Raw genomic sequence first — 25,582 nt, forward strand, 5'->3', positions numbered from 1 at the left:
CGGCGCCTGGTATGTTTACAAACCTTTGTTTGGTTCTTCTGTTGCTACCTGCCGGCTCGCTTGCTCCGAAATTTCAGTTCAATTATCGAAAAAATGCTAAAAAGAAGTCGCGGAAAAGGTCGCACATAGAACAATTTGGCAGATGGCGTGACAGCTTTACCTCAGCTCTATTCTCTATACTCTCATAGAGCACGCTCTTTCAACCAATGACAGTGCGCGTTATATCCGAACTTTATTATAAAATTTTGCTAATATTGTAGTAAGAGTGCATTTTTTTGGCTGATAACTTTTTAACTTTTTTTTTAAATGTTAGATTTCGAGGCTTTCTGTGTTGTGAATATTTATAAAAATTATTCATTTAAGAACTGATGTAACTAGGCGAATACTACTTTGGTTAATTGGTAACAAAAAGGCTTGAAAAAAAATTCATGTAAACGCTTTTATTACTTGCGTCATATATGGAAGGGAATTATTCCAAGTAGTTCAATGGATCGGCATCTGTCATAGCTAAACCTATCACTAACATTTTGAACACCTCCATTGAGCAAGGTTGCTACCCCAACGCCTGGAAAATGGGACAGGTCACACCTCTGTTTAAAAAAGACGACGAATCTAATAAAGCAAATTACAGGCCTGTCACAGTGTTACCTGTGCTTAATGATATCTACGAGAATTACTGGCAGCGCAATTGGGTAAATTCAATGGCGCTATTCTGTCAGACTTTATTAGTTCATATAGGAAGTTCTACAGTTGTGAAATTGCATTATTGCGGCTGACAGAGGACTGGAGGCACATGGTTGCGATTGTCGCTATAGACCTTTCTAAAACCTTTGATGTCATTCAGCATGACTTACTCTTGGCAAAACTCAAAGCATATGGAGTTGGCGAAGGAAGTTGCGCCCTATTTAAGGACTACTTGTCAGGAAGACAGCAGCGAGTAAAGATTGGAGATACCTTCTCCAACTGGGCGGACACTAGAAGAGGAGTTCCACAAGGGAGCGTTTTAGGACCAATGCTTTCTAACATATTTATTAATGACTTGTTTCAGCATGTGAAATATACAAAACCAAACGCATACGCAGACGACCGTCAGATTTATTCATCTAACCTAGACCCACTTGCACTGGAAAAGTGCATTTGTCAAGAAGTTAATGTCGCAAATCAGTGGTATAAAAACAATGGCATGATTGTTAACGAGAAAAAGCATATTTTTATTTCATTTCAGCTTTTTTTTCTCGAAGATATTAGCTCTACAGCTACACTGAATTTCGAGCTTAAATAAAGTATATGTATGTATGTATGTATTTGATTTGCGCAGTGGATTTTGCGATTGGTAGAACCTCTTCGAAATCGCTCCAAAGCAAGGGAGCTTAGAGTCAAGGAAATTATAAGGAGCAAGAAAAGTAAATTTATATATAGATGTCCACATGGTTAACAGTGTTAAAACACCGATGAATATAGCAATACTTACCATTTTCCGCACGATAATCGAACGGCAAATACGATAAAATGCGTGAATAACTGTATTCAGGTGGTGAATCGCCGATAACAACGCGTTTTCTCAACGCAAACAGCTACAAACGCGTATTTCATTATGTTAACCGACCCGTGAAAATTGGGCGACGCGTGGTTTTCAAGCGTTTTCTACGCATTTACTGTCCTAGAAATGGAAGAAAGCGCATTGTCTTCTGTGAAAAAAATGTTTTGTTACTGAAAAACACTAGTAAACAACGAAATACAAACTGTTTTTCCGTTTGTTAACCGCACTCTTAACAGCAGGAAAACAGTCGTTTTCCTTGAGTTAACTGTGAAGGAAAACTGCCAGATAATGGAACGAATACTCCAATTCGCCGACTCGAAAACAACCAGAAAACGTTGGATTTTCTTTTCGGAAAATATCAGAAAATGCGTGAATAATGCCGCGTTTTCAATTCTTCACAACGTGTTTTCCGAACGGGTGAACACCACATTTTTTGCAGTGCACATGTCATGGGACTGCCTAGCTACCACAGTTTAAACGCAGTGCTTTAGTTAAAAAGAGGAACCGAGTCTGCGACAAATTCGTGCGACGGAAATAACAAGCACGTAATGTTTTCTCAAATTACGACCTGAACTTAAAAAAGAAATATATATATGTATGTTCACGTTCAAGTTATCCAAAACTGCACCACTTTTAGCCGCGTTCACATTTACGATATGGACGGAAAAGAACAAGATGTAAAACAAAGAAAACGAAAACCAGGGAAGCACTGTGTTGTGCCTTTTTGTCACAAAACAAATGCAGACGGATCAGCCTTCACCAGTTCCCTCAAACCCTGGATGCTGGTCAATAAATCTGGCTTCTTTTTGCAACTGTTCCACTGTAACATCCTCCGAATTTTTATTTTTGACTACATCTAATTCCTGGCAAAAGATGTTTTCTTTCTCCCTCCACATTGACTGGCAGTTTCCACACTGACACCTTGTAATAAAAAAAATCAGTAAAGTAGCAATTTTTTTTCACAATGTTGAATAGAAGATACAGAGAAAAGTTCACCAAAAGGAACAGCTATCAGCTCTGTAACTGTCACAAACGTGAGAGCTAACTCAAACTTTAGGTTATAAACAAGGTGCAAAGACCACAAGTAAACAATAAGTTAATGTTAACGGGACGTTCAATTCTACATGTGCGAATGCTATTTTCCGCTGAATCGTGTTTTAAAGTAAAAGCCGAGAAATCTTTAATCGTTCGTCAAATTCAACACAGGAAAACTTAAAACCGATTCAATTGCATGGAAACATGTATAATTCATCCAATTCACCTCCACAAGCTTGTATGTTTATATTTTCAGTCAGGGAAATCTTAGCTTCAGAAAGTGCGTGCGTGTAACATAAAAACACTTCGCTCCCATGGTATTTAAGAGTTTGCTCATTTGGTTTTCTTTACTTGATCACTCCTACTTTTAAAGCGACGGATTTTCAAATACTTTATTTACAAGCGTGAATGCACTCACCATTCCCACTTTCTTGATTGAGGCGGACGCGGCTCCTCTTCTGACTCTCGTGCTCTATTTTAGATTCGTCCTGGTGGTTCAAATCGCTAAGGCCTGATTTCACCAACAGCTTCATAAACCCTTTCATTTTGTGCACCCATATAACCCAGACCTTGGTTTTGATGATTTATGATCTGATGCTCGACGTCATCCAATAATGGCTTATTTACCTCAACTTCATGGTGAAAGTGGTTCTACCGGCTATCTAAGGCTGGCATGAACCTTTGAAATTGTGATCCTAGCCCTTTGTGCGCTCCAAAGTTTAATTTGATTTCTTTTCCTTCTAAGTCAAAATCTTACTTGGCGAGATGTCCAACATATCATTGTGCGCACTGCTAGACCCGCTGCTGTTAAAGGTTTCAAAAAAGTGGAATGGACTGAAAATAAAGTTAGTTTAAAAGGTGAGCGTGATTTCTTCTTCGTTTTTCTTCTCTGCATTAATAAACGTAATGCTTTGGTAAGCTCTTTTCTCCTTTTTTCATATGCATACTCATTGTTTTTGAAAAGGATATGTAAATGGCCGTTTAGAGAATACTTCTATGGTTCGTAGTTTATTATAAACCTCATGTGAGCTTTACTTGATAAACAAGTTAATGGTGTTCTACCGCAATCTTAACTTGTCTTACGTAATTCATGAAGGGGGGGTTTTCATTTGGCTTATACTATTTTGCGAAACGAAACGAAGCGAGACCAGGTGAAATACAACAAAACTAAAGGAATAATGCTGATATATTTTTTTTAATAAAGAGAAGATAAATTTCACAAGGATTTTGGAGTAACCGTTAATTATCAAGAAGGATTTTTATTTATTTCGCAAAGTAGTAATTAAAATAGAGTTACTATTTTTCGAAATCGACGGATAGTCTATTTCGCAAAATAGTCTCTCTCCTAAAATTACTATTTTGCGAAATTATTCATCGTGGTGAATAACAATAAAAGCTAAGTTTTTCGTTTGTCTTACGATGTAGTAACGTATTTTTAATTCTTTGTGGACCCACAGCAGGTTATTGACATAAAGCCGATTCTAAAGATCTTCGGCGTTACGCTGGACAATAAACTCCCTTCAAAGATCACGTAACAACTAAGCTAAAAAAGGCATATGCAAAAATCGCCGCTCTCCCCAGAATAAAGCATCTTATACCGCTGTCAATTCCTTTCACCCAGCTCTAAAATATACCTGGGAAATTTCCGTCACTTCTTTGGCTTTTCTAGACATCAAAATTTCAATTGAAGGCAACGGTTTATGCACTAGTGTTTACTACAAACCTACAGATTCACATAGTTAATTGTTGTATAAATCTATCATTCTTAAAAATTTTAAACTACTCAAAAACAATTCAGAGACTGGCACTATCTTTTTGCAACCCCCACTTATTTCATTCAAACATGACATAAAACATGGGCGACTTTTTCGTCAGGAGTTTATTTCAAACCAATAACCAATCTGGAACTTTCAAATGCGCTCGCTCACGATGCAAAACTTTTTCTTTCATTCATAACCTAGAGAAAATATCGGGACCCAGGAGATCCATTAAGATCACTGATCACTTTACATGTACTGCCACCAATCTTATTTACTGCATAACTTGCACGTATTGCAATAAGTTATACATCAGCAAAACAGGAAAGTGATTAGGTGACCAATTACGAGGACACCTTCGCGATGTGGAAAGAAATGACAAGGACGCATCCAAACCAGTCGCTAGACACTTTAATCTTCCTAATAATTCTAAACAGCATATGGCAGTTTGCGGCCTATCCTTACATCTAGACAGTTCAGAAAGCCATAAAACACTAGAACAAAAAGTTATCTTCCAAATCGGCACCCTTAATCCCGGAATCCCGGAATCCCGGAATCAATGAGCGCTTTTCATTCAACTAATTTATTGCAGTTTTCTTGTCACCATATTCCCACCAATGGCGTAGCTCCACTTTCTGCATATAAAGCCACACACAACCCACAATTCCTCCGATCGCTCTGACGAAGGGCTAACGCTCGAAACGTCAGCTTTTTTTACCCTTTACGATGGCTAATTTACGTTTTTAACTCAGTTGTTAACACTAAATTACATGCTATACTCTCCCACCGATGTAGCACCACAGTTTCTTTAGAAACTCACCCCTTTATACAAAATAATTAGCCAGGGAAATGGAAAACTTGTGGCATATACACCATGTTTGAAATGCCATGTCCATAGTAAGCTAACAGGATTGAGGAGGATGTATGTGGGAATATGCCCTCTACTCTGTATCAATAATTTGCTAATCACTCCTGTTGTTTTGATGAGGTTGGGCTGTCTGGGCAATGGAACTGAGGATTTTAGTAGGCAGTGACTTTTTTCCAAACCTGGAAACTATCATCGTGAAAGCCATACTTGTGTCCAGTAACTCATTCTTATTCTGATCTAGTTTTAAGAAGGATACAATATGTTATAACAAAAACTTGATGCATAGGTTGTGCAAAAAACTTTAATTTGACTATAATTTTATAGCCAATACCAGTCCCTTCCCATGGTAAAATGTTAGAAGGATCAGAGAAAAAAAAAATGTGCCATACATTTGCAGGATTTGATATAGTTATTTTAAATTACATGAATATTAACTGATGCTAAGAGATCTCATAATATAACAAAAATAATAAAATTTGGTTGAAAAATTAGAATTCAGCCAGGCTGGATAAATAAAATTCTTAGTAAAAGAAATGTGTACTAATGAAAAAGCTAAGCAAGCTTTTTTTACAACACCTGCTTGTGCCTGTACAGCACGTAGCAAAGTCTTTTAGAAGTAGTCATAATCCTAGTTTCATATGTTGAAAACATATGCACATGCAGATTTCTTGTAAACCTATAGTTTAAGCCTGTGATGACTTCAAAATTTTGATGTACACCTCAAAAGGAGAACAAATGTAATAAATTTCATGTTTCTAGTTATTCAGTTTAGGTTCCTGAGGTAAAATTCAGTCAAACATTCAAGATGTACAATGACAGGTTCAAGAAATTTTCACAACTAATTTTTAAGGTTAACCCACCTGGAACAATCACCTTCATGTAAAAATTAGACCAGGTTTGTACTGATGATGCCCAACAGAACTATCCGTGCTAAGAGGGCAGGCTTTCCTTTCTTCGTTTAAAGAAATAATGATGTTATCATCTTTCCACAAGCTCAGTGGAAAGTGAGAGTGAATGAGACTGATAGTGACTGTGTTATTTGAATAAATATCCAGAGCCAGGATAAAAAGTCAGACATGGTTTGCACAACTTTCTTATTTTAATTTTTTAACCTATTAAACTAAAGCTTTATATTCTTGCTTTGTGATTATGCGGATGTCAATTACTGGCAATTTAACTTTCATGCATCAAAATCCGAAAAAATGCTCTCTTCATCTATGTGCCCTAAATATTACAGGGGAGGAGGCAGGTCAAATTAAAAACATGAATTAAAATAGGAGGGCCCCCATTAATTTCAGTCCTACTTAAAGAAGGATCCTTGTTTTCCCAGATTCCCACTCTTTTAAACTCACATATCTTGTAACCAATTCCTTATTTCAATGTTCGGTTTAGGTAGGACCATTGGTAAGAAACACCATGCATTAATGAAAGCTTGCAGTGTATTTAATGCAATCTAACTAATAATATTACATGTTACAGTATGGTACCTTATACAGCAAAATTATATAATCACACAATGTAATTTGTGATAATCGGTATTGACACAAATTAATATTTTGCCGACACGGAACAGAGAACTGGGTGCGAGCTTAGTAAGCGAAGGCTCATGGGTAGTACGTTTGTAAGAAGAGACCGTTGAGAAACTTGTGGCATTCTACGGTCAGCCTTGCCACTAGCACTTTCCCACAAGGTTTATTTTTATTGTGTAATTAGCCTGATATGATTTGTTTTCTTCATTCTCTTCATTGTTTATAGATCAACCTTAAAACCCCAAAGGTGGCGCCACTGCAGTTGGTCGGGGGTACACGGTCCCTATTTTCCTAACAAGAGGTTTTTGGGGTTTACGTGTCCGGCTTTGCCGCATGTAGGACGTTACTTGATGTATCTCTTTTCCACTTTGTTGTAAACTCATTGTCACAATTAAAATATATCTTGGGCCTAGCTGACCAACGCGCCCATGCCTCAACCTTTGAGTGTGTTCGGTTGTGTAGTGAAGGCAAAATATTCCAAAGGAAGGAAGTCAGGTGATTGAATCACCTGCTTCAACTTTTGAAGGCTTAAGGTACAGAGAATAGATATGGTAAACAGTTACAATTAATACAAAGTTGAAAGTTTGAAAGCTAAGAGATATACATTACAGTCATCAGACCCTACGCATCCTAGCAAAAGAAGGGTCATTTACCACCATAACTTCTCCCAAATGTTCATGCTTACAGGAAATCATTTATTTTTGTCACCAGGTGGTACTGTATTTACAATAGTTCTACCGATACAAATGCATTTTTCTTAGGTTATCTCATAGCACATGACTGTACAGGTCATGTGAAAGGTTCCTGCATAGGGACTAATATTTCAATTACCACAGGAAACTGTAATCATCAGAATTGAAAGCCAAGATGTATTTACTAAGTACTCAAGTTTCCAAACTAGTCATCTAATTCTTACAGTTGAGTTCAATCCTTTTTGAGGCTATCTTCAGCTTGATCATCCTGTTACATGTGAAAACATGAAATGTTACTCACATATTCAAATAATTACCTGAATCAGGAGTTACAATTTTTTAATAACCCGCTTCCTTTAATTGTGCTCCAGGAACAGTAAGTGATATTGAAGAGAAAGGAAGAAAGTTCTTGAAACATTCTATGTTAAATGAAACTTTGTTATGAATGTTAATTGTGATTGCAACAAAAACATCTGTGAAGCTATACTAACAAATACCTTTCCAGGTAAACAAACCATAATGAAGCATGATATGAATAAATTTAGTCTCACCCAGTTTGAATTTAGAATCTAAAATCTGATTAACTAACTGGTGAATAGGAAAACTTTAATGTGTTTTTCCTCCTTCTGTCATTCTAAATATCACAAATCAATCATGCCATCACCTCAGTGTGATTTTTTTAATGTGTACTTTTTCCTATTGATAGCTTTTTTTAGTATCTTTTACCAGCTGACATCTGAGAAGAATGAGGTCCACACTGGCAATTTGACACATTGCAGGCAAACCTTACAACTCATTAACCATTTCACTACCATGAGTGACCGAGACAGAATTTCTCCCAACAATATCAATACAATATCAATCAGATAAGTGATGAGAATAAAGAAAAATATAAATTTGGGGATAATTAGTTGATCCAATACTAAATTCTTAGAACTAACATTACAAGAATTGTATGGTTGACAGTAAGAGAATTACAAATTTGATCTGGGAGTTCAAAGGTTAAATTTTATTTGATCAAAAACATGAGTGGCAATAGAGGAAATTAGCTAGCACAATTCAAGTTTCTCTTCTTCAGTATTCTGTGGTTTTTTTTCCTATCACATGGTAAAGTTTACAGTTTCCCTCACTTCACTGTCTTCTGTTCACTTGTTTGTTTGCTTTCCTAACAATCTTAGCTATTGTTGCCCACAAATGTGAGGAGCATATACATCAAAATGTGTACAGTAAAGAACATTTTAATCCCTGAGAGTGACTAGCATCTAATTTCTCCTTTCAATATCACCCCTGAGTCACACATTAAGGTCATGTGAATAAAGGAAATGATAATCAACTGGAGAACCTCTTGATTGTTAAACAAATTCTCCTTGTCAGCACATTAGGAAATGTATAGAGAACAGTGTGACGAATATGCATTTTGATATTGGGGTGTAAAGGGTTAAAGACATCATGTAATCAGTTATATTTATGTAGAGTACTGCTTGAATATATGATTGCTGTAAGTACAAGTGTAAAGTAAACATCATTCTGTGGTCTTCTACTCTTCCATTCTGGAGGTTGCCCTGTGTAAAAAAAAAAAAAACCTTTTTGAAGTCACCTCTACAATGGTAGGTACACACAACTGACGTGTATGAGTGAAGCATGTCAAGCATCAGGGTATGATTGTCAATTTGCCTTTATTACTTGCAAACAGCTTATTTCTATCAGCTTTAAAAACTTCTGTATTCCTACTTTCAAAGAAAAGCATTTCCCCTTAAAATTTAAGCATTAAAGACATAAGCTACCAGTGTTAGATTTTTCCTAATTTTGGTTTCCCTGTTCTACGTAGAAGTTAGTGTCACGGGACCGGTTTTCCTTATTTGGTATTGCACACGAGGTTTTCTGTTCTGATTAAAAATAGTTCTTCCGCCATCTTGATCTAGTTACTGTGTTCCGGGCCTTTTATTCGGAATACACAACAACTGGCGACGAGCATGGGATTCCTTTGATCAAGCACAAGCGGTTAACAGGAGTGGGTCGTACAAATCACGTTCAAAAAGGGACAGAGACGACGAAAATAAAATTATGCCGGACGAAGCACCGAGCGCTAACACGAGTCAAGCCATCGGCAAAGTGACAAAGTTTGTGGTGGGAGCGGATTGGGAGTCCTACACCGAACAACTGGATTTTTACTTTCTTGCAAATGGAATCAAGGAACCTAAAACAATGAAGGCCGTACTTTTGACGAACCTTCCGGTGGAGACTTACCAATTGGCGAAGGATTTAGTGGCCCCCACACAACTGAAAGATGACGCCATTACCTATGAGATCATCGTGGAGCGAATGCGGGAACAACTGAAGCCTGAAAGATCAGCGCTGGTTGCGAGGTATGAGTTCGACAACCGAGCCAGGAATTCCGGTGAGTCAGTTAGTCATTATGTAGCCACGCTGAAGCACTTGGCCACAGAATGTAAGTTTGGAGAGGCCATGCGAACCGAGCGCCTTCGTGACCGATTAGTTTCAGGTATCCGCGACTCGAAGATGATTACGGAATTGTTGAAAGTAAAACTCGCCGACCTTTCATTTGATCTCGCGGTTCAAAAGTGTTTGGCCATTGAGCAGGCTAATAAAGATGTTCAGGTGCTTCAGGGAGAACAAGGGCCAGGCACCCCAATCAATAAACTTGACACTGTCAAAACTGGGGAAGAACAAGCCATATCCAAGCCACCACCTAGGGCCGAGGGTCCCCGAGGTAAGGACAGTAAGAAGTCTAAACCTTGTTACCGCTGTTCAGGGTCACATAACTCACAAAAGTGTCCCTTCATGAAAGAACGCTGTTTTCATTGTGGCATCATTGGACATACACAGAGAGCATGTAGGAAGAGACAGGCCACCTCACAGATGACTGAGGCTGGAATAAATGTCATGGAGGGTGATGATTCCGAAGAAAGTGATGGAGAATTTGGGAACCTGTACCATGTCTCAGACATTAAAAACACAAAGCCCATTTCACTTGAGATCTACCTTGAAGGCCGCCCAGTGACTATGGAGCTGGATACAAGTTCAGTGGTGTCAGTCATGAGTGAGAGGGTGTATTTGGATTACCTCCGCCACATTCCTTTAAAGGACACCTCCTTGAAGTTGCGCACATACACAGGAGAGTCAGTGAAGCCTATGGGGTTTTGCCATGTGACTGTGCAGTATCAGGGACAGTCAAAGAAACTTCCCATATATGTAGTGAAGAATGAGGGACCCACCCTTTTTGGCAGAGAATGGCTGGAATCTATCCATCTGGACTGGCCCTTACTTCGTCTAGAAACATCCGACACCATTCCAGCCCTGGAAGATGTCCTGAGTAAGCATGGAGATGTTTTCTCTGAAGGTTTGGGCAAAATGAAGAATATCCAAGCACGGATCCAAGTTAAAGAGGACGCCCGGCCTCGATTCTGGAAAGCCCGCCCAGTAGCGCTGGCTCGTAAACCAGCAGTGGACGAAGCATTGAGAGAGCTAGAAGCTGAAGGAGTTATAAAGAAGGTAGCTACTAGTGAGTGGGCTGCTCCAATTGTGACACCTGTGAAGAAGGATGGCAGTGTAAGAGTGTGTGGTGACTTCAAAGTGACCATCAATTCACAGCTGGAGGTAGACGAGTACCCACTTCCCCGCATTGATGATATTTACGCCAGCCTAGGTGGGGGAACGTTGTTCAGCGTCATTGACCTCCGTCAGGCTTACCTACAAATGGAGGTTGAGGAGCACTCCAGGCCTTTCCTCACCATTAACACAACCCGTGGTTTGTTCTAGTACCAGCGCCTTCCTTATGGTGTATCTTCGACGCCAGCCATCTGGCAGCGAGCTATGGATCAGATCCTGCAAGGACTACCAGGGGTCTTCTGTTACCTGGATGATATCATTATAACCGGCCATACCATAGAGGAACACCTCGAGCGGTTAGTCGCAGTATTGAAGAGGTTGGAAGAGTATGGTTTGAAAGCCAACCGAGAAAAGTGTAAATTCCTTAGAAGTTTTGTGGAGTACCTAGGACACGTCATCTCTGCAGAAGGACTGCACCAATCCCCAAAGAAAGTAAAGGCTATCACTGAGATGCCGAAACCTCAGGATGTTACTCAACTGCGTGCTTTTCTTGGCATGGTCCAGTATTACGCCAAATTCTTGCCCGATCTGGCCACTCATCTTGCTCCACTTCATCGGCTGTTACAGAAAGATGTGACGTGGTTGTGGGGAGCTGCGGAACAAACTAGTTTTCTTGTGGTGAAAGAAATGTTGCTACAGGATAGGGTTCTGATGCGCTATGACCCTGACTCACCACTAGTTCTTGCCACAGACAGCTCCTCGTATGGTCTCGGAGCGGTCTTGTCACACCGTACTGCTGAAGGAGTAGAGCGTCCTATCGCTTATGCGTCCCGGTCCCTGTCCGAAACAGAGAAGAAGTTCTCACAAATCGAGAAAGAAGCATTATCTTTGGTCTGGGGTGTGAAGAAGTTCCAAATGTACCTGGAGGGTCGCCACTTCACCTTGGTCACCGACCATCAGCCTTTGAAGTACATAATGGACCCCGGGAAGGCTGTGCCAGTCTCAGCAGCAGCGAGGATTCAACGTTGGTGTCTCTTCCTAGGAGCTTTTTCATACAATATCGAGTTCCGAGGTACCAAGCAACATGCCAATTGTGATGGTTTATCTCGCCTCCCTCAACCATCAGCGCCCGCTGACAAGCCCGATGAAGTTGAAATATTCCATACCACCGTTGTCGAGGCCCTCCCCGTTACAGAGCACGACTTGAGAATGCAGACCCGTAGGGATCCAGTACTTTCCCGTGTTCTGGAGCTTGTGCAGTCAGGATGGCAAGGGACCGAACTTCACCCAGACCTCATCCACTATGCCCATCGCGGTAACGAAATCACGATTCATCATGGAGTTCTAATGTGGGGTAGTAGAGTAGTCGTCCCAGCCAAACTGAGAGAGAGAGTTCTAGAAACGCTTCACGAGGGTCACATTGGTATGGTCAAGATGAAGGGTTTGTCCCGGGGTTTTGTTTGGTGGCCAAACATTGACAAGGACATAGAAGGGGCCGTCCGAAACTGTGAAGGATGTCAAGAGTTGGCAAATAATCCAGCCCGTGCACCCCTGCATCGATGGGAGTACCCTTCCCTTCCCTGGCAAAGACTGCATATTGACTTTGCCGGACCAGTCGAGGAAAAGATGCTCATGGTAGTGATCGATGCCCACAGCAAATGGCCGGAGATTTTCGTAATGGAGATCACCACTGCTGAAGAAACCGTTAGCACGCTGCGCTCTCTGTTTGCCCGCATGGGACTCCCTGACCAGATGGTGTCAGATAATGGTCCACAGTTCACGTCTGAAACCTTTAGGAAATTTACAACTGCGAACGGTATAAAGCATGTCACTGGTGCACCTTACCATCCATCAACCAATGGTCAGGCGGAAAGATTAGTACAGAGTTTCAAGAAAGGAGTTAAGGCTGACAAGTCCAGTAGAACCCTGCAACACAAGCTTGATAGGTTCCTGTTAGCTTATCGATCAGCGCCACACGCCACTACTGAGCTTAGCCCTGCACAGCTTCTCCTGGGTCGGAATGTTAAGACAAGGTTGGACCTGATTAAGCCGGATGTTTCAAGAAAAGTTAACAAGAAGTTGCTCCAGCCCAATGACCGCACTTTAAAGTCTTTTGACCAAAACCAGAACGTATGGGTCCGCAACTACCGCAGAGGTCCAAAATGGGTGCGTGGCACCGTCATTGAACAAACAGGTCCAGTCCTGTACAAAGTCAAGGTAAACGACCAAACCTGGAAACGTCATGTCGAGCAGCTACGGGATAGCAACCTTTGCCCACCTGACGCGGAAACGATGGATGATTGTGCTGTTCCGGAGGGGGTCGAACATGACACACCGCCTGTAGCTACGGAGACTGAGTGGAAGGATGCACCACCTTTGGCTGTGACGCCTATTGGGGAGTTTTCCCCTCCAGAACCACAAGGTCATCAACTAGATCCGAAACCTGAATCGATTACCACCCGTGCCGGTCGTTTGGTTAAACCACCTCCTAAGTTGAAGGACTATGTTTGCGGCTAGAGGGAACTGTGGTGTTTCTTTCTGTGGCCACAGTACCAACATGTTATCTAAGATACTTTGAAATTTGTTTCTTGGATTTTGTTTTATTCTTTCTTTTCATTAGTGTACTATTGAGTCTTAAAAGGGAGGAAATTGTTAGATTTTTCCTAATTTTGGTTTCCCTGTTCTACGTAGAAGTTAGTGTCACGGGACCGGTTTTCCTTATTTGGTATTGTACACGAGGTTTTCTGTTCTGATTAAAAATAGTTCTTCCGCCATCTTGATCTAGTTACTGTGTTCCGGGCCTTTTATTCGGAATACACAACAACCAGCAACAGGTTTTTCCATTGCAAGCATTTCATAGCATCAGATTCTCATCACATTTTTTTGTTACATTTGAAAGCATAAGAATATTTTAATCATTGCAACATGACGAAATCTCCCATTTTAACTCTTTAATTCCCATGAGTGGCCAAGACAGAATTTTTCCTTGCAATATCAAAACAATACCAAGCAGACAAGCTATGAGAGTAAAGAAAAATATCAGTTAGGGGATTATAAGATGATCCAATACTAAATCCTCCAAACTAACATCACAAGAACGGTATGGGAGAGAGTAAGGAGAATTACTAATGAGATCTTTGGAGTTAAAGGGTTAGCTCCTGCTAGTGACCTAGACAGAATTTTTCCTTACATTATTAGTATGATATAAAGCAGACAAGTAACGAGAGCTAAGAAAAATATCAATTAGTTGGTTATTGGTTGATCCAATTCCAAATTCTCCAAACTAACATCACATAGATTTGAATGAAAGTGATCCTTGCAGTAATGTGCACTACTTAAGTAGTGCACATAACTGCGAGGATCACTTTCATTCACGTCTTTATCCGCAGTTCAAATATATGACTTTCATATATTCTTAACCGTTTATCAAATAGATTGTATGGCAGACAGTAAGGAGGATTGCTCATGAAATTTTGAGAGTTAAAGGGTTAAGCCACATATGGTAATCATGTGTACCAGAAAGACAGCAAATAAATGTAACATTATACTCCAGTAAAGTATTCGTATGTAGAATGAAGTTTCAAAATCATTGAATTTAAGTTGACTTCATAATTCGTATTTTGGTTAAAGAGATGTGTAATATCTCTTCACAAGGATGAAAAGGGAATGCCATTTATGAATTTTAAAATATTAAATGCCAAAAACATATGGATGGAATTTAAAAAACTACTTAAATATGGCATATCTATTCAATGAGGTTCTAATCATTAGCTGTCCCACAGAGAAATAAAATAGGATTTGTGAAAAAAAACCAGGGCAATAAAATTAAAGATTCAGGAGAAGCATATGATTTTAACTTGTTTACTGATGTTCTCACCTGAATTCAATCTGGAATGAGAACTCTGCAAGACTTGTGTTTTATCTTCAATTAAAAAACAGCGAAGCGAAAGTGGCTCCATGTTTTGTGAGACAAACCACTTCCACTTCCACATCACTAACTCAATCTCACTTTATTTCAATTTTGGAAAAGACCATTACTTCGTTCTAAGGGTAAAACAACGCATCTTTGGCAAAGTGCAAATTTTTCAAATGAATAGAGTAAATCCTGCAATAATTAAATGAAGAGAAGAAAATGTAGAAACTTGCGCTCGCCGTTCGCCATCATTTAAAAACTTTCTAGGAAAGGAAAAATATGTAAGATAACTTCTTTTCCCATAACACCACAACTGTATTAAACATTCAAACAACAGGACAAGAAATAACTTGAAGAATACAAACACTATGAAATATTATTCGTGCGCATCACCTTTTCCCTCGCCCTTCCATTACGTAGTGGTTAAGATAGTGCTCACGGTACATTTGGCCGCGCATGATGCCCTTACGGTCACAAGTCTAAACTTTTTCGGCTTGATGGGTTACTACTATTTTGTATAACTATGGGGCTACGCTGCGTGTGCTGCGAGCTCCGCTATGAGAAAAATTATTTTTCTAGCAAAGTTAGGGCAAACAGAGAAAGAAAAACTAATGATATGCAGAGCATAAATCAAGTAATGTGTTGAATTGATTGACAAATTCACACGAATCTATCGTTATAAGGTGTGATTGTATAGCTCAGTGGAACAAAATCATTTGTAAAACTGGAATGTGCTTTAAGGACCTACAAATGGGGTAACCGGACATTTCGCACCAAAGACCTTTCGTACAAGTTTTGGGCCGCTCGCACTATTCTTAGTAGTTATTTCGCACAATAAATATAGGTGAGAAATATCAATATAAAAGGTACACTGACTGATAGTGATAAGATATTTCACCTTCACATGTCACTTTCCATACGATCGAACGGCGAGAACGTCGATATACGTAATAACTTCAACTAGATCGAAGCGCCTGTGAACACGAACACTACTCGTACTTGAGGAAAAGAAAGGTACAAATCTTTCTCTCTATGAAAATTTAAAGAACTCCTTATTCAGAGGATTACTTCTATTACTTTCCCTTTGTTAAACGAAACACTTTTTAGTTTTGATAGTACATCATCCACTTCAGACATGACGACCCACGCTAAGGGTGCCATGTTGATTTCGAAATTAATTTTTACCAGTCCTCTCTCCTTATTCAATCGTCTTCAAACTGCATTTTTTATTGATCTCTTAGAATTTCAAATAAAGCTTTTGAAAACTTGTTTAATATATCTTCGTTATTTAATGATAATTAGGCATAATACGTACAGCTAAACAGTTCAGCGTTAGTAACTCGATGTTCCAGGAGTGCTTCACATCGAATGTCGGCACTTGCAAGTGTTGTGATTTAACAACTTGAACGTGTGAAACTAGTGATCTTGTAAAAAGACATGTTCGATCTGTAATCTTTTTAAAGATCGTAAAGTTTAATACATCAATCAAGTAGTAACCTTTCAAATTATTCTGCTAACAATTCCATAAATGATGGAGAGTTCAGTATGATTGATAAGCGTCATTGCAACCGTAATGTAAACAAATGATTTCACGAAAGTTTCAAAAATTCAAAATAATTCAAAGATTATACACTAGCCGTTCGATAAGTAATCATATAAGCTTAAGAGCAAAACAAATAAAGAAATCTGGATGTACTATAACTTACATGAATGTAGGAGAGGGCTGTGATCTATTAGGGAACTTAAGCACCAGACGTTTTTCGGGCGACGGCGACGTCTACAAACGATCTGTAATAAAATGTGATCCTATCAAATATACAAAGGGCACAAGAAATCTATTCGCTACATGTGTAACTGGCACAACTAGTGTAGACGATACTGAATGGATTTGCTCAACCTGCCACTCAAACCTAAGTGATGGGAAGTTACCAGTTTGTTCGAAGGCTAGCAAAATGGAATTTCCTGCGAAACCAGAATGCTTAAACTTGACACCTTTGGAAGAAAGATTAATATCCCCATATTTCCCATTTATGTTAATACATGAACCCCCCTAGAGGTAGACAATTATCTATTAATGGCAATGTTATTAATGTACTTGCTGATGTGAAGTCAACGATAGACACCTTATCAAGGCTGATAAATGAAACAAAAACAACCCCTACTTTATGGCAATTAAGAATTCATAAACAGGTAGATTCATGGTAGAAAGGTTGTTACCGTATTTTAATATTTAATAAACGGCCCCCATTCCATTCCGGTCTTGTCCAAAAGTGGGCAAAGATGGAATCTATAATTGGTCACAACATAGGCAGAGGTTCTGAGAAGTCAGCCGCACACACCCAGCAAAAAATGACCCATGTCCCCTCCAGGGGGGTTTCCATCACATACTCAAGTACTATAATTTCTATACTTACAATGGTTCTACTTTCTACCTTTTTTTAAACACCTTAGGTTACTGATAGCAACTTTACAAGTATATACCTCTGTAATACTTAATCCATGAGTTGGCCACAGGTGCCTTTTGATTTAATCTTTTGTTCTCGATTTAATGAATAAGAGTTTAACTTGTCCAGTAGAATTCTTTTACTAAAAAACTTTTGATCCACTCAGTAATATAAAAAGCCACTTTGGGGAAGGTTATTCATTCTCAAACGTTGCATATGATCGATACAGTAAAATTCCAAGGTTATGAATTGGTCCGTTAAATATGTCTGAAAAATGCTTATGATTTATATATTGAGAACCAAGAAGAAGCCTGGTTTCTCGGATGGGTTGAAAGCGAAGACCGTTGATAACACACTGAATGTTCAGAAAATGGTAAGAACAACATACTTTGATTTGGTACCTTGATTTATGTGTGATGTAGATTTTTAGCTAAACTTTTCTTTTCTGCTTTAATATTTTTCCGGCTAACGAAGCTTGTGGAGATGTTGATGCCTCCAGTGATCATGATGTTTCTATGACGGTCAATAATGAAGATGCTTATGGAGACTCCAGTGATGTTTCTATGGACGTCAACAGTGCTGATCAGGAATTATTGTAATTCCGTGGGATGCCTGTGGCAGTTCCACGGTAAAAATCAAGTTTGGCTTGTTTTTCATTGTAAAAAAAAATTACAGAACCAGCCAATAGGATTGCGTAAAATCTTTCTTGATTGTTTCTTCTTTTAAGTCGACCAATGGGATTGTACAAAATCAATACCAATCCCTACACATAATAAAATGTCAATAGAATCAGAGGAAAAAGTAATGTGCCTTACATCTGTTAGAGTTCATGTACTTATTTTAATTACATGAATATTAACTGATACTAGGAAATCTAAGAATATTCAAGAGAAAATCAAATTTGGTTGGAAAATTAGAATTGAGCATAGGCCAGATAATCAAGATTCCTAGAAATAGAAATGTGTACTAACGAAAAAGCAAAGCAAACTTTTTTAAAACACCTGCCTGTACCTGTACAGCAGGCAGTAAAGTCATTTGAAGTAATCATAATCTTGGTTTTATATGTTAAATACACATGCACATGAAGATTTCCTTTTAAAACTGTAGTTCACGCCTGAAACGACTTCAAAATCTTGATGCACACGTCATAAGGATAACAAATAAATTTCAAGTTTCTATTTATTCAGTTTAGGTTAATGAGGTAAAATTGAGTCAGACATTCATACAATGACAGGTTCAGGAAATTTTCACAATTAATTTATAAGGTTAGCCTACCCAGAACAATCAACGTGTATAAATAAGACGAGAGCCCAGTTTTATAAAAGGGCAGATACCACTTTCCAATGGATAAATTGCTGTCCAGTGGATAATTGATAGCAAAACATATAGCAGTATTCCTGGGATAGAGTTTTATCCAGTAGATAGCGCCATTCAACCTTCGAACAACCAGGCCCAGGTTTGTACTGATAATTCACAAAAGAACTATCTGCGGTAAGAGGGCATGCTTTCTTTTCCCTATTTAAAGAAAAACTGAGATTATCATCTTTCTGCAAGTTCAGTGGAAAGTAAGAGTGATTGAGACTGATATTGACTACGTTTTTTTAATAAATATCCACAGGAGGCTAAAAAGTAAGATATGGTCTGCACAGATCTCTTATTTTTATTTTTTAAACCAATTAAGCTAAGGCATCTATATTCTTGCTTTGTGCATTATGTGGATGCCAATTAATTTAACTTTAATGCATTAAAATACAAACAATGTTCTCTTCATCTATGTGCCCAAAACATTATGGCGGAAGAGGCAGGTCAAGGTAAAGACATGAATTAAAAAAAGAGGGTCCCCATTGATTTCAGTCCTAATTGAAGAAGGATCCTTACCTTTCCAGATTCCAGCCCTTTAAAACTCGCATATCTTGTGACCAATTCCATATATCAATGTTTAGTTTGGGTATGAGTATCGATAAGAAACACCATGCATCAGTGAAAGCTTGAGAAAGAGTATTTAATGCAGTCTAAATAATAATATTACATGCTACAAAGTGGTAACTTACACAGCGAAATTATGTAATCACACAATTCCAAACAGAGAAGGTCAGGTTATTGACTCACCTGCTTCAACTTTGAGGGCTTAAGGTACAGAGAAATAGATATGGTAAACAGTTACAATTGATACAAGGTTGAATGTTTGAAAGCTGAAAGACATACGTTGCAATCATAAGACACTATGCATCCTAGTAAAGAAAGGGTCATTTACCATGGTTCCATAGCTTCTCCCAAACCTTCATGCTTACAAGGAATCATTAATTTTTGTCACTAGGTGGTACGGTACTTACAATAGTTCTATCGACACAAATACATTTTTCTAAAGTTATCTAATAGCACATGACTGTACGGGTCATGGGGAAAGTTCCTGCATGGGGACTGACATTTCAATTACCTCAGCAAACTGTGGTCATCAGAATTGCAGGCCAAGGTGTATTTACCAAGTGCTCAAGTTTCAAAATTAGTCACCTGACTGTTACAGTCTTAATTTTTTTTTTTTTTTAACAATTTTATTTACAAGACGATCACTTACACTACTTACAGTATTAGTTACACTTACATTGTACTTGCTACTTATACTACTGATACTTATACTTACACTAATTATGCATACACTACATTACGATACATGTATTACAATACTATTAATATTAATTTAATTTACGGTTGGCGTGTTTACAAAGTTCTTTTCAATTAAAAGACAATCACAAGTGAACATAAAGGTCTCAAAAATGCTACATTTCTTTGGATATTTACTTTTGATATAGCTTAAACAAATATTTATGAAATTAAGTATAAGTCTAACCTAAAACAACAGCAGCATGAAAAATTAAAGTAAAAAAGCCCACGTGCGATAAAATTTCGGAAGTTCTTTTTTTGCGGTCGCAATCTCTTTTAAGATTTCAAGTTTTCCCGTGATGAACAGTAGGAAGATTTGAAAATCTAAGATGTCTCCGCAAAGGCTTGTGCAGAAAACGCGATATTTGGCTAACAATAGGCAATAATTTAGGACTTGCCAATGCTTTGTCCTATAATGCCAGCCATAGAGTATATGACTTGTGGATAACGTTATTGTTTCATTTGTTTTTTGGTGCCACCAGTCTTGAAACAGAATCTAGAAGTCGAGTATTAGTGTGCAGTTTATTAATAGGTGATGCAACGTTTGTTTTTCTGTATTGCATAGGTTGCATAAGGGGCTCTCTGAAATGCCGTCTCGGTAAAGAGTGACGCGAGTTGGAAGCACGTTATGAATCACTTTATACTGAAACATTATTATTTTAACTTCGTTTGTAACTTTAAATGGCATAAGATAAACGTTCTTGATGGTAGTTTTTGTAAATCCGTGGCGTAGAATTTTGGTTTCGGCAGTGGGAGGAACAAAGACAGTGTTTAAAAGAGAAGAGTAAATACAACTGGTTCTTAGGCTGTTTACAGTAGTTTTCGCGTGTGTGACGTTTGGAATAGGGTTTGTAAAAATAGCTTTCCAGTCTTTTGGGATTGCGTTGACCAAGCCATAGTATGTGGTAAAAGGCACATTTAAATTAAATTTTGTGACAAATTCATGCCACTTCAAAAATTTCTGATTTTGGTTTAAAATGTCGCTTATCTTAGTAATACCGGCGTCATACCAAGTTAGGTAAAAGACAGGTTTTTTTCCTATAAGAATTTTTCTGTTATTCCACACTATTTCGTTTTTAGGATTTGTTTTGGAATCGATGCCCGTCGAGATTTTAAACTCGCACCAATAATCTAACACTTTTTTGTAAAATGCATGAAGCTTATCATTGAGGTCTAGTGTTGCATTTTGTTAGGAAAGCAAGACCACCATGTTTGTGTAAGAGCTGGTTAGGAATAATTTTCCAGGAGGCTTGCGAGTCATCTTGAATTCTGTTGACCCAAGCTATTTTGAGTGCTTTTTCCATGATATTAAAATCGCACATTTTCAAACCGCCATCTTTCTTTTCTCCAATTATGGTGTTTCTTTTTATTTTAGGGGGTTTTCCTGCCCAAATAAAGTTGAAAGTTAGCTTATTTATTTCTTGGATATAGTGATCTGGAACAGGGAGCACGGAGGCTGAGTAAATTAACTTAGATATCCCAAGTATTTTGACTATGTTTATCTTTCCATAAAGAGTTAGATTTCTCCGTTGCCTAGTGATTAGCGTTTTCTCGAGATTACGTATTTTTTCACCGAAGTTCAGTCTATTAGCACTTTCCTGGTTATGAGAAAAAAAGACACCAAGGGCATTGACAGGTTCTTTTGGCCATTTAAAACCAAAGGGTTCATCTGTTCTGTCTTTCCATTCGCCTAACCACATTGCTTCGGTTTTAGTTGTGTTTATTTCTGGGCCAGAAAGTTCTTTAAACTCACTTAAAACCTTCAATAGACTCACGACGGAATCGAGGTCACGAACAAATACTGTTGTGTCGTCGGCATATTGACTTATTTTAAGCTCATGCTTGTTGACTTGGATACCTTTAATAGAAGGATCATTTTTTATGGCTTTTGAGAGGAGTTCTATGCCGAGAACGAAGAGAACGCCAGACAAAGGGCAACCTCGCCTGACTCCCCGCTGTAGGGAGAAAAAAGTTGAGGCATGACCGTTATTCAGAACACAGCTAGTAACATTATTATAAAAAATTTTTATCCAATTTTGGATGTCGTGGCCGAAGTTGAAAAGCTGCAATGTTTCTAAGAGACAGTTCCATTCAATGGAATCAAACGCTTTTTTGAAGTCCAAGAAAATGGCAATACCTTTTTGATTTGTTTTATCTGTGTAATGTATTAGGTCATAAATTAGCCTTATATTTTCACCAATGTAGCGGCCTTTAACATAACCGGTTTGATCAGGGTTTATTAAAGTTGGCAAGACATTTTCGATTCGCTTGGCTATAACTTTAGTGAGAATCTTGTAGTCGACGTTGAGAAGTGAGATGGGCCTTACATTTTCCAGAATAGTTTTATCCTTAAATTTTTTTGGGATAAGCGAGATTATTCCTCGTCTTTGACTTATAGAAAGCATGCCATGTTGAGAAGCAAAGTTGTAGCTCGCTACCAGATCATGGCAGATGTCGGGCCAAAAGAATCGGTAAAATTCAGCCGGCAGACCATCACTGCCCGTGGATTTGTTATTGTCAAAGTCTTTGAGTGCATTTTGGCATTCTTCTACCTTTACCAATCCTTCACAAGAATTCTTTTCTTCTTCACTTAGTGCGGTTACGTTTTCTGGAATAAAAAAAGGCGAGTTTTTAAAATTTTCGGAGTTGATATTGGTGGAGCGGTATAACGACTCATAGAACTTTTTTTCTTCTTCTAAGATATCGAATTGATCTTCTATATAACAATTATCCCCAACTTTGAGTTTTGAGACTGTTTTAATATCATGATGTCGTTTTTCTAAGCTGTAGAAGTACTCAGTGTTGCGTTCTCCTTCTTCATGCCATCTTACTTTGCTTCTCAGGATTGCACCTTGAGTTTTAATCAACATGATTTTTTTAAGATGTGATCTGGCACGTTGAAGTTCTAGTAAGATGTTTCTGTCTTGCGGGTTATTTTCCGCTCTGGATTGGAGGTCGTTTACTTTTTTGTGCAGTAATTTTTCTTCATCTCGATATTTTTTTGCTTTTCGTTTGGAGTACTTGATCGTGAACCCAACTAACTTACTAATGCTGCTTCTGTCATTCTAAATATTACAAATCAATCACGCCACCACTCAACCCTTTAACCCCTAAGAGTGACTAGCATCCGACTTCTCCCTACAATATTAACTCTGAATCATACATTAAGGTCACGAGAATAAAGGAAATGATCACCAACTGAAGAAGCTCTTGTTTGTTAAACAAATTCTCCTTGTTAGCACCTTAGGAAATGTATGGAGAACAGTGCGAAAAATACACGTAATGATGTTAGGGTGTAATGGGTCAAGTGTGAGTGTTTTGATGATGTGTAGTTTTTTCTTATGGACATCTAATTTTAGTATACATCTTTTACCAGCTGATATATGAGAAGAATCAAGTCCACGCTGGTAATTTAAAACATTGCAGGCAAGCCCTACAACTGATTAAATTTTATTTGATCAAAAATATGAAGGGCAGTAGAGGAAATCAGCTAGCACAATTCAAGTTTCCCTTCTTAAGGGAAGACGTCAGCATCCATCGAACAAATTTGAAATACTTTGGCAAGTCGCGCAAAACTCGTTTTCACTACTACTTTCATATTTTGTAGCTCAATATGTTCTAATAATTGTTGTTTAGTAATTTTGTGAAAACGTATTTTAGTTTTCGAGAAATTATTTATTTCGTTCCACCGCTCAAATACTCAAAGTCCGGCAAAATTTACTTGCTAGCAACTATGAAATATACATGGTGTGCCTTCTTGTCGTCACCGTCTACTAGAATAAATCACTACAATTTAAAAAAAAATCTAACATATCACTCTAACCTTGTTTATTTATAATTTTTTCGCCATTTCAATTATTATATTACGCTTGGGTATTACTTTTTGACAGGAGCCCAGGTTTTGTGTTGTGTTTTCCCCTCCCCCATTTATATCATAAGCTAGTCACACAATAATTGATAGTGACACAACTGAATATTTACCATGTATAAAGATTTTTGCTTATGTTAAGTTGAAAATATTAGAACATCTGCTTTTTGTAGTCACTAATCGTTGTTTCAGTGGCGGCGAAGTAGTTAAAAGTTGGTTGTTACTCCAACACTATTGAAATTTATAGTATTTAGACAGGCAAACAAAAGCGTGATGCTCTGGAAATAAAAACTTTTAGGGGGCCTTTTACATGATATCAGAATGAGTTTTGTTCAAGAACAAGTTCATACAGTCGAACCTCGATTATCCGGACTCGGTGGGACTAGGGTAAATAGTCCGGATAATCGAGAGTCAGGATAATCGAAAATATGAATATTAATGAGACAATTGAGTTATGATCGTCTCGTGTGTTTTCATAACCCACGCTCATCGAACTGATCAAGCATGACTTTCCCTTAGCAACAAAACAATGCTGAACCAATCAAAATTCAGCTGAACGCATTAGAATGCTTCTTGTCTCTTTTTGTCTCCGAGCGTTCTATCTTTCGAAAGCGGAGCGTGTAATGCGCTGTTTTAAACACAATTTTCCTGACTTTTAACATAATTTCTGAATTTTTTTACCTCCTAAAGTTTTTAACATCTAAGGTCATTAATATTCATGAAAAAAACGGGACCAGAGAAAAAGTCTGGATAATCGAAAAGTCCGGATAATCGATGTCCGGATAATCGAGGTTCGACTGTACCGGTTGCCACTTGGCACCAGAGCAAAATTTATTCGAAACATGTCATTTCTGAATGATTTTATTGGGGTTTTCTTAACATAATGAAACACTCATTCAGGACGACCTTTTCTTCCTGCATAATGTAAGTGCGGTACGACTCTCGTATGTGTATGAATCCTCTTAAGGAGCAAGGGAAGCGTAGCAAAAGACAGGAAAGGACATAAATACTTGTGTTTACAGGCTAAATTATCTTGCATGTAAATGTGGTATGAATTTAATTTCGTTCCGGAACGGAACTTATTTTGGAAATATGTAAAAATTACCTTAGGGACGGATAATTATATTTTTGAGGGGAGGGGTGACTGGGGCAAATCACATTTTTTTCTCACTGGGGAGCAAATCACATTTTTTGTTTTTAGGTGTTCATGGGGCGGGGGGGGGGGGGAGGTGTAAAGCCAGTGATAATTACTAAGATCATGGCAACATGTTCTTTACCCATCTTTAAGAATGCTTTATTCTTTCACAAGAGCGAACTCAATACCTTTCAACCGCTTTAAATTAAACACCCTGAGAGGGTAAGGTTTTTTAATTCCTTACTCCCTTGGCACGGACGACAGTCAAATGCACCTGAGTCGTACCAGGCAGGAGGGGGGCAGGTTGAAACAACACCTAAGCTCCTGTGCCTTATCATAAGAAATAGAATGTTGTACTAATAAATTCAAGATCTATCAAATATTAGATGACTCGCCTCGTTTGGCTCACCAAGTGTCCGTATGTTCCCCAGACTTCGCCTTCGGCCTCAAACACTGTAAACTGGAGGGAACTCATTCGATATTCTTTATTCTTCGAGGTCTTCATCCTCACGAGGCCGTCCACACTTCATTACGACCCTTCCCATCACCAGCTAAAACCCTAACGGCATG

The 25,582-nt window shown here is 38.3% G+C and overlaps 1 long non-coding RNA gene across 2 annotated transcripts; it reads right to left on the bottom strand.

Moving 5' to 3' along the window:
* Window positions 1-1,282: 1,282 nt before the first annotated feature.
* Window positions 1,283-25,521, bottom strand: LOC149036408 (uncharacterized). 2 transcript variants are annotated; one of them, XR_016181710.1, is made up of 3 exons: window positions 25,422-25,521; window positions 2,994-7,689; window positions 1,283-2,461 (listed from the first exon to the last, which is right to left on the bottom strand). It is a non-coding gene; the product is annotated as an uncharacterized LOC149036408 (long non-coding RNA). The 2 variants fall into 2 exon arrangements; XR_016181709.1 differs by having other exon boundaries at window positions 25,408-25,521.
* Window positions 25,522-25,582: the final 61 nt, after the last annotated feature.

Source organism: Pocillopora damicornis, chromosome 12 (assembly GCF_964200805.1).
Source record: "Pocillopora damicornis chromosome 12, jaPocDami1.2, whole genome shotgun sequence".
NCBI classification, from domain to species: domain Eukaryota; kingdom Metazoa; phylum Cnidaria; class Anthozoa; order Scleractinia; family Pocilloporidae; genus Pocillopora; species Pocillopora damicornis.